Source organism: Mercenaria mercenaria, chromosome 3 (assembly GCF_021730395.1).
Source record: "Mercenaria mercenaria strain notata chromosome 3, MADL_Memer_1, whole genome shotgun sequence".
Lineage (NCBI taxonomy): Eukaryota > Metazoa > Mollusca > Bivalvia > Venerida > Veneridae > Mercenaria > Mercenaria mercenaria.
Window position 1 is genome coordinate 52,149,944 of NC_069363.1, and position 10,249 is coordinate 52,160,192.

The following is a 10,249-nucleotide window of genomic DNA, read 5'->3' on the forward strand; positions in this document are numbered from 1 at the left end:
CCAACGCAAGTTGTGATTAGTGAGTCAATTTCCTGACCAGAAAGCTTATCTTGCAAATTGACATGACTTTGTAACTTTGTATCATGGAAAAGGCCCGCATATTTGTGTAAAATTTCTGTTTGATACTTTGTCAAAGAGCCAAAGTTATATTAGAAATTGTAACTCCCTTCCTGTTGCGATCTTCTCTAAAGCTGATACATTGTCGACTTATGTAGGTGTCCTCGATGTCCCATCTAAATAATCAGAAATATGTATGCAGAAGCATTTTATAGGTCTGTTAATTTCCTACTAGTTTTATCTCGTTACAGATATACTTAAACTTCCTTTAGCTTCAAATAAAGAATCCAGCATTTTATCTGTTTTATGTAAGTGCTGACTTTATTTAATAAGGGAAACTTATAATTATACATGATACAAGAACATGTAGATACTTTAGAATATTTCAATTGCAAGAACTATTTTCTGACAAACATAAAGTATTTAACATAAGAATAAATTAGTAAAGCATAAATAAGCTCACCAAAAGCAGTAAAATCCGAGCAAAGCAAAAGTAAAAGTTTTAATTGTAACCTATTCCAATTTTTAGGGACATCTATTCTTTTCTCAGAAAATAGCAAAAATATAGGATTTTATTAACGTCATACTGTTTACCGAGTTAACATTTTTATTAACATCCAGCCTAATATTGTCCTAACCCCCCTGTATTGCGATCGTCATATACTGCTGGTCGTGAATATTATAAACATGCGCAATGAGTGATAATTAAAGGAATTATTTCAGGTAAGGAAAATATTAAAGGGCAAGACAAAATGAATCTTGCACAGATTTACTAAACATCTAAGATTTGCGTACATTCATCCTCGGGTACATATGAATTTATTACTATTATTGTCTGCCTCAGGTTAAAGCTATAGGAGTAGTTTTAATAACTCATATTATCAATGTGAGTTAGAATTTTCATAAACGACCCCATTTGTATTAAATAGGTTGATAAAAAATAATGCTATGAACTGATAATGAGAGGTCACAAAATAGTTCACCAGGAGCACTATGTAAGCTCATTATTCGCATACATAAAAATGAATGCACATTTAATAAAATGTCATTGCCATTTAATTATGAAACTAAATGCTAAATATATACGTTAATAAAGTAGAAGATCTAGCTATTGTATTTATGACACCTCAAATAAACAAAAATGATGAATGTTCATCGCTGGGAATAAAAGGAATATTCGAAAAACAATACCGCTTTGACAAATGTATTTACAGTCGAACTAAATGTGCTTAATGTGTTTTCACTCTATCAAAAAGGGCTTACTGTTATAGAAAATTGCCAGAATCTGCGGGCAGTTGAAGTAGTACCATAAGTTTTGGTAAATTGGCATATCTACATGAAAGAGCTTTTAGAGCATACACAGAAGTGTCATATTGACAGGGGAAAGGAGCAAAATTATGTCAGAATTCAAGATAATTATTTGTAATCATTGCATCCGATCCCAAAACCTTCCATAAAACTTTTTTTTGTTATTATAGTTATCCGGCTGTAAAGACAATGTTAATCAAGAACAAGCTTTGCGCCACAGCGCTGGCACATCTATTTTATGAAATGTAAAGCAAAAAACCATTTACCGAGGACATGTTCTTTCGATTCAAAATTCGGCCATTATTGTTACAGCCAGATAATCCTTACAGCATACCACTGTACGTCCCCCAACAAATCCTGTTCAGATCAACAAAATGAACACATCATATGAGATAATCGAAAATATAAGAGTGTATCGTACGTGTGTCGTCGTTAACAAATCTAATTTTAATATTCTAGATATCGCAATTGAAGCCAAACCTCATACTGGATTACGTAGAGCCAAAAACTGGATCTTTATGAAACTTGGTCAGAATGTTTTATTTTTATATGTTATCTAGGTAATTTAGGGGATAAACTCTAGATCAGTAGGCCAAATCACAAATTACCTTGTATGCCTTGGTTTTTATTAGTTTTCATTGCACAAACTGCTACTTTACATTCTAGATAAGCATTGCCATGACTTTGCCTCTGGCTCTGTGCGTTTTATTTCATGTTTTGTTTGCGCGAGATAATTATGACTTTCTAAAAGTTCTCTGTTTTCTAAGGTGCAGAGTTCGTCATAAAAGTTAACGTCCTGCTTCAAAATGTCTTCGATTTTCGAATAAATTTTTCCATTTCTATTTATTTTACTTAAAACTTGTTTCTTGTTTGTCTCGACTGTTCCATGCTTAAGTATTTTGTATCTTTTTTACCATGTTCAATAAAGTCTTTATAGAATTTGCGTTCCTTTAGCTTTAGACTTGATTTGAAAAGTTCATGTAATTTCTTATCGGTGTGTTTAATGAAGTCAAGATTGGCAGGATCACTGACGAGAGCTTGTGTTGTAATTATCTGTGGACAGTGGTATCAAATTTCATAGAGCAGTGTCTGTATAAATATAAGCATAATAAAAGATACATAAAAGTACGTAAACAAAGTAAAATAAAGTATCATAGACAAAACAAACAAGGGAAACAGTAGTCAGAAGACAGTATCGTTCAGTCACGTTTTAGAAATTACAACTCCATGATATGGATCGGTGAATCACAGTTGAGTGTCCAATTTCATCAATATCACAGGAGTTTTATATGAACAGTTTTTATTTGTTCGTAGGAAAGTAAAGAAAATACGTGAAATGCCGATAAACATTCAACCACTGGTAATCACAAGTTGTAATAATTATTTTTGTTTGATATGACATCGTCATAATAACATTGGTCTGGTCAAGTGGTAGTGACATTGCCTTAGGAATGGTACTCAATTTCTGAAATCTGAAATTTAAGTATTCACATGTAATATATTCTTTTCTGTCATGTTTTCAAATTTCAGAAAAATAGAACCAGAAATAATTATATTGAGTGTACTTTTCCTGGTATTTTAAACACCCCTCATACAATATGAAAACTTTCTACAAAGTATGGTATCTGGTCTAGACAAACCCAGAACAGGGTATCAAACCTTTACGTTGTTATTTTAAGTCTAAGTCCTCAACTGGAAGAAAGCCCGCCCGCTTAGCTCAATAGGTAAGATCGTTGGTCTACGGATCTCGGGGTCGCGAGTTTGATCCTCGGGCGGGGCGTATGTTCTCCGTGACTATTTGATGAACGACATTGTGTCTGATATCATTAGTCCTCCACCTCTGATTCATGTGGGGAAGTTGGCAGTTACTTGCGGAGAACAGGTTTGTACTGGTACAGAATCCAGGAACACTGGTTAGGTTAACTGCCCGCCGTTACATGACTGAAATACTGTTGGAAAACGGCGTTAAACCCAAAACAAACCAAACCAAATCAACTGGAAGATTTCTCAATTGGTGTGCCGATGCAGCTTTGGGAGAAGGTGCGTCTTTGAAATATGTCAGACACATGTGAAATATGTAATATATTTCATTAAAAGACGTTTTCTTGAACTATAGCCGATTAAAATAAGAAAAATATATTACTTGTCAAACAAGTTAGTGCTAATGTATTTTTTTCTTAGACATCTATGTTACATTGACCTCGTTTAACTTTGACATCATTTCCTCAATCATGCTTATTTTGTACCCGGAGGAAAGCTAATGTAGTCGACAAGTTGGCTATAAATAAAAAAAGGTGTTAAAAGTGCATTCCCTTCAGTCAGGTAAAGCATTTTTGGCGTCTTACTTCGGACAATACCATTTTTGACCAGAAAATTTAGTCAAATCTTACAAGCACGTAACTACCTTGCATGAGTTATACATTTCAAATGAAGCATGAAAGATCAAAAAGTCCCCTCTCTCACATGCAAGAATTCATTTCTTTTTTATATACCTACTACCCATCTTTGCCTATCATTGGTAAAATTTAAACTTTTTAGATATTCTCAACATGGGAGTGTGACAGTAAACCTATTGTTGCTTACAAAAAGACCTAAGAATATTCAAGAATTTTTCAGTTCATTTTAAGCTGAGCACGAAAGACAGAAATGTTTGTTTAGTGTATGTAAATGTCACAGATAAATGAATCTAGGTACTGTGTCTCCGCAATGAATGAATTCAAAAATTCTGTAATAATCCTTTTAAAGATATTTGTTATATACTTTTTTGTGCTAACTGGTGAAATACTGAAAAATTATCAGTGAGACATTTCTCTATATCACTCACAGTGCCGAACTTCTTTTTTTCATATAAATTATCTCCCTTGAAATATATTCTTTAATTAACTCTCTTTGTTGCCCTTAGATTTACTGGTAGATCTATCCTATGATTATCCTAATATTCAAGCCATACAGGAGTCATGTACAGATAGATAATGCTATATAGAACAAGCAAGCTATAATAAAGTTTGCAAAAAATAATAGTAATGCTCTAGAAATGTTACCTTGGTTGCTTGACCTTGCCATTCATGTAACTATAAAATAAAAAGAAAATGTGTTTGTTTGCGGTGTGATATCGAAATATATCTTCACCGATAATGAGACAATTCTGATATTTTCAGAGGCTCCGCCTTCGTGAAAATATTCAATTGTCTCTCTTATTGGTGAAGATAAATTTCGATATCACACTGCAAACAAACAAATATCCTCTGTATAAATTAATGTTGTATATATTTCATTATCAGTTCTAAATGGTGCGTTTAACTAACCAATCACTTATACTGCTTCCTTCATCGTATTACGTTGTTTATGGTTTTTCCGCAAAACTCTTTGCTACATTTTGAGGTCCTCGTCATTTACATTACTTGACATGGACTTCATTTCCTTTATCATATTTATTTAGTACCCTGAGTTGCCAAAACGTTGGCGATAAATGAAAATGACGTGCAATATTTTGTAGTTTTGACTACTTTTAGTACCTATATAGTTATGCTAATGTAAAATACATTCTCCCCTAAATCACATGTAGAGTAAAGTCTCCAGAAGCGGATAAGTAATGAAGAACCGTTGGAAGCAGTCCTTATTGTATTTGTCTGTTTGGAATAGCGCTAAGATGTTGCATATACTGTGACGTACTTTTATGTGAATGAAACATCAGAAAGATTTTGAATTTATTTATTTGGGTTTTATGGCGCACCAACACAGTATAGGTTATATGGCGCCAAACAGGACTACAAATTTTGGTTTCACATCTCATTTACACCGAAATAAAAACATGAGGTATGGAATCAAAATTTGCATACCTGCTGGAATCACAGTTACAACAAAACCAAGTGTTAAGACCCTATTAGTCGCCTCTTACGATCATGCAAGGGTAAGGCAGTGGTTCCAATTCTTTTCATACACAGATCGTCCCAGAACCACATCGGGCGAAAGAAAGAAAGATTTTGAATATATTAGTTTATAGTTTATACTAATTTATTCTAAAATAATTATGAATGTGAAAACAGAACTTTTTAATGTATACCAATCACTCTCGACACATCATTCCTGGCGGAATTCATCGTTAAGAAGGTATGAAAGAATAGAAGCTAAGTTTCCCTTTTAATGCTGAGTGCCAAGCAAGTGAGCTTCTGTTACCATTTTTTGCGTCTTTGGTATGACGCGGCTGGGGATTGAATCCACGATCTCCCGCATTCGGTGTTAGGGTATCGAGGCAATGAAATATATGATACATGTATAAATAAATGGAAAAAATACTGCATAAAGAACACTGTACACGATATTAAACCTTTTTTAAAACAAGACATCATATTATTTAATATATGTAAACTCACAAACATAATAGAATAACTCGGTAGCTGCTGGAACGAAGGTAAATATACTTTATACACCCTTCGATAGAATGTAATTGCATTTCCTAATGTAAAGTGATGCGGCTGATTCACTAGCTTAATTGTCAACATCCGCCATATTCCGCATGGTTTCATAACATTGTATTGGGTCCATTGTCTATAATACATGAAGTAAATATACTGTCATAACAGACCTAATGCAATGTTAATGTTGGCTATATATTTTGCGAACGTTTTGTACTCGCGCAATGTCCCAGTTACATTTCACACTATGATTGGCCAAATATTATTTTTGCTAGTAGTATAGTTATCCTGAATGTAGTAGGAGACTAAAAACGTCTACCATGCGCTTTCTCTTCCCCCACGTAGCAAGACTTTTTTCATACGTACCTAATTGCTAATTGTTCGACAGGACCAACTCTTTTATGTTTCCATGCAAAACTCTTATGAGCTATATTGATTTCACTGTTTCCGTGGCAACTGGACAACCATATAGATGATAATATCTTGGTCAGTTTTAGCGATAAAACAATGAAACTGGTGTCCAAATTGAGCTGAGACATTGACCTTTTATCAAAATCATTTTCATGTTGATTAACTAAATTGTAGTTATTTTTTTTTGAATCATTTACAAGAATGTCAGAAAGTGTGAAATTGAAACTAGAAGTCGTTTTCAAATGTTAAACATATTGTTAACGAATCTGGTGCGTTTAGCGGCTTTTGATACCTAACACTGGACAGTTGCTTAGTCAAAGGTAAAAACTGTTTAGTTTTTTGTTTTTACGTTCTTGTGGTGATTTCACACATACCAGCGCCCAAATGTCTCTGCTATTATCTTTATATCAAAATAACAATGTATATCATCTTTTATCAGCATTTCCAGCCTTTCATTTCGTGTAAAGTTTACTGTCTATTCGCAATCGAAAATATAAACAAAAATATGACTGAGACACCTGACAAAAACGCTAATACAGCGTGGGTAGACATCAGAAATTACCGACTTTTACTTTCATTTTACCAAGCAATTTCAAAACAAAACCTTAGAAGCACATAAAGTAGCTTAAAGGTATCAAAAAAACATTCATCTTAATAAAGCTTATATCTAGCAAGAAAACGGTCATTTATAGGCGTGCAAATTTCATTATATACATGTACTGATATGAACCTCTGACGAATTGCAATTGTCGTACCTATACTAGTAATTTAAAAATGTTCAAAGATTAAACAAGTCAAAGCATTTTCATCATATTGTTATTATTATCTGATTGTGTATTTAATTTACCGTTTAGGTTAGTGTGATCTTTTAGTGGAATTCTTATTTTAGAAAAATTTGTTTTCAATATAATAACTAAACAATTCCAATTTTCAGTTCCAAAACAACTGCTACCAGATTCTTATTTACGTTATTTATAAAAAAAAACAAATAGATATTGATCGCTTTCTGTATGCGTAAAAATTGTACTTTTTTCAGCAAGTAATAAAGAGTTAAAATGTATTAGTTTTACCGTCGTTCTTTATTTTAAAATACATTTTATGAATAATGCGCTCGAGTAGTTATACAAGAAATAGTAATAATAATAATGATAATGATAATTATACCTTTATATAAAGAGAAATATACAAACAATTACATACATGTTAATTCAAATGTGGCATTCTGAAATTTAGGGAAAATAACACCATTCATGTACAATAAAAAATGTAACATCAGTCTGTAATCACTAAAACAGATAAGGAAACTTATATACCATCGCCATTTACACATTATATTATCAGATGATTTACTCATTAATACATATTACGACAGACACTCGTATTTAAAAGAAAAGCTATAAAACAAACAACATATGAGCCGTGCCATGGGAAAACCAACATAGTGGGTGTGCGACCAGCATGGATCCAGACCAGCCTGCGCATCCGCGCAGTCTGGTCAGGCTCCATGCTGTTCGCTTTTAAAGCCTATTGGAATTGGAGAAACTGTTAGCGAACAGCATGGATCCTGACCAGACTGCGCGGATGCGCAGGCTGGTCTGGATCCATGCTGGTCGCACACCCACTATGTTGGTTTTCCCATGGCACGGCTCATATTATGCAACAAATTCTTTCATGTCGTTCTCATCCTATGTACATTAAATATTTCATTTTGCATCATAGGATATCAAAGCGACAAACTGTATTACATATATATTTAACATTATATCAAAAAGCATAAAACTGAAAATTTCATTTTGTCTTTCTAAATAAAGAAATGAGCCGTGCCATGAGAAAACCAACATACTGGCTTTGTGACTAGCATGGATCCAGACCAGCCTGTGCATCCGCTAATGTAATAAGCTCTGAAAGCGAACAGCATGGATCCTGACCAGACTGCGCGGATGCGCAGGCTAGTCTGGATCCATGCTGGTCGCAGAGGCCACTATGTTGGTTTTCTCATGACACGGCTCAAATGATTGTGACACTGAAAAACATTTACAAGCAGATTGTTCATTGTCACCAAGAGAGATTAATAAAAATCAGAACCATAATCTCTATTAAAACAACAGTCGCACAAAATTTGAAATTTGTTCGTTTACGGCTTGATGTTAAGGGATCCGGCAGTATTGTTTCATATTAACTGAGTATATAATTTATATGGAAAAAAAAACACATTAGAAATACATACTTTTCTGATGGTTTGTCAAGAATTAACAAGACAAAATGTTCTTGTCCGACTAGTTGTTATAAAACTGGTATATACAATTAGAGAGAAGTTCTGGGGGTTGCTTTTTTGAATAATCAAATATTGTATATAAACTTCCTTAATATTAGATCTGCTGGTACCCGTTCTAAGTCAGAGATTTTGATGACTACATCATGTGCACTAAATTTAGCTGTTATCGCGATGTAAATTTGCTGATACAAAGGATGAATAACTCTTTCAGATCCTTTCTAAAGTTTGTTCCCGTAAAACAATAAAGCAGGAAATTGAAACTGTTGTTTAAAAAGAAACAGCCTACTAACACTGCAAACAATGTTGTTATAAATGCCAGATAGTTTTCAATTTCACCAATGTCTTCAAAATCAAATTTATCTTCATCAGAACTATTAAAAACCCTGTAAATATAGAAGATTATTACTGCCAATGGCAACACAGACACGCAATGAAATATGGCGATGCCAATACATAGTTTAGTAAATGTTTGAAGTGTATCTCTTCTGTTAGTACTGTTGAGTTGGAGATTAGATTTTTTCTCCATGCAGAGTTTGATAGCAATGACAATGTTACAAAATGTTACTGTTAGAAATGGAAGGATACACAGAAACAAAGCTATTGTAACTAATTTAAAGGCATCTTTACCGCTGCCAGTACATGTACACATCGTTATACCTAGTTCATGATCCGCAACAACATCGCTACAAAGAAACATGTCGTAATTAATCCCGGTGAGGAGGATAATGATTACAAAGCAGGCTATCCAAGCCCTTAACCTGAAGCCTTTCTTGTGAAATCTGAAAGGAAAACACAGACTTAACATCCTTTCGACTGAGATGCTAACAATAATCCAAGCTGATAGCTCTGGTGCTAGAGGTAACAGAATATTGTCAAGTATGCCTATGACAGAACAATATTCTGTTTGAATATTGTCGAAGAAATAGGGAACCACAAAAAAAGAAATGCCAGTTATAAGTGTAAGAATATCGCTTGCAGCTAGTATTTTGAAATATGTGGAGCACGCTAATACACTGCTTCTTTTCCCAATGTTCCAAACTATCAACGATACTATATTCCCTAAAATTCCAATACAGCTTTCGATGATTATAATAATTACTGCGACCCGCCATGCCCTTGCAAACATGTATGTTATAAGTTCATCATACGACGAAAAACCATAATCATAATAATAATAATAATAACTGTTGTTTAGTGTAACTAAGTTAGAATAATTTAAAACCAAAGAAGTAAAATTCATTTTGTTGCAGTAATTTCTTAAACGTGTATCAATATTGGTTAGTGTATAAAAACAGTAAATTATATAATGGTTTGTCACTCAGTCAGTTGAGATATTATCATCACAAAATTACACGTTAGCACGAATGTACATATGATTATCTTCTATATACACGAAACGTTTATGCATACATGTACACATATCTGTAATATCCTGTTTGACACAATGCAGAATCTTCAAACTGTTTTTAACGTTGATTTTATTTACCGTCTTGACATTTTAGCACAAGTTCTTTAATCCAACATGTCCAGAGCAAAGAGCAAAAGTATTCTTTTGTCTCTTTCATAACTCTTTTAAACCTCGCGACAAAAGCACCTGTACAAGCGTATGAAAATATCGTGTTTTGCAATTAGTATTTTTGTTTCTCATGTTTTATTGTCAGAACAAATTTCTGCATTATGTTGATCTCTTTGAACATTAATGAGAAATTCTTATATATTTCATTCACGCTAATACAATCTTTAACTTTATAATTAACTACTTTTCTTGCGTATCTTTTTTTTT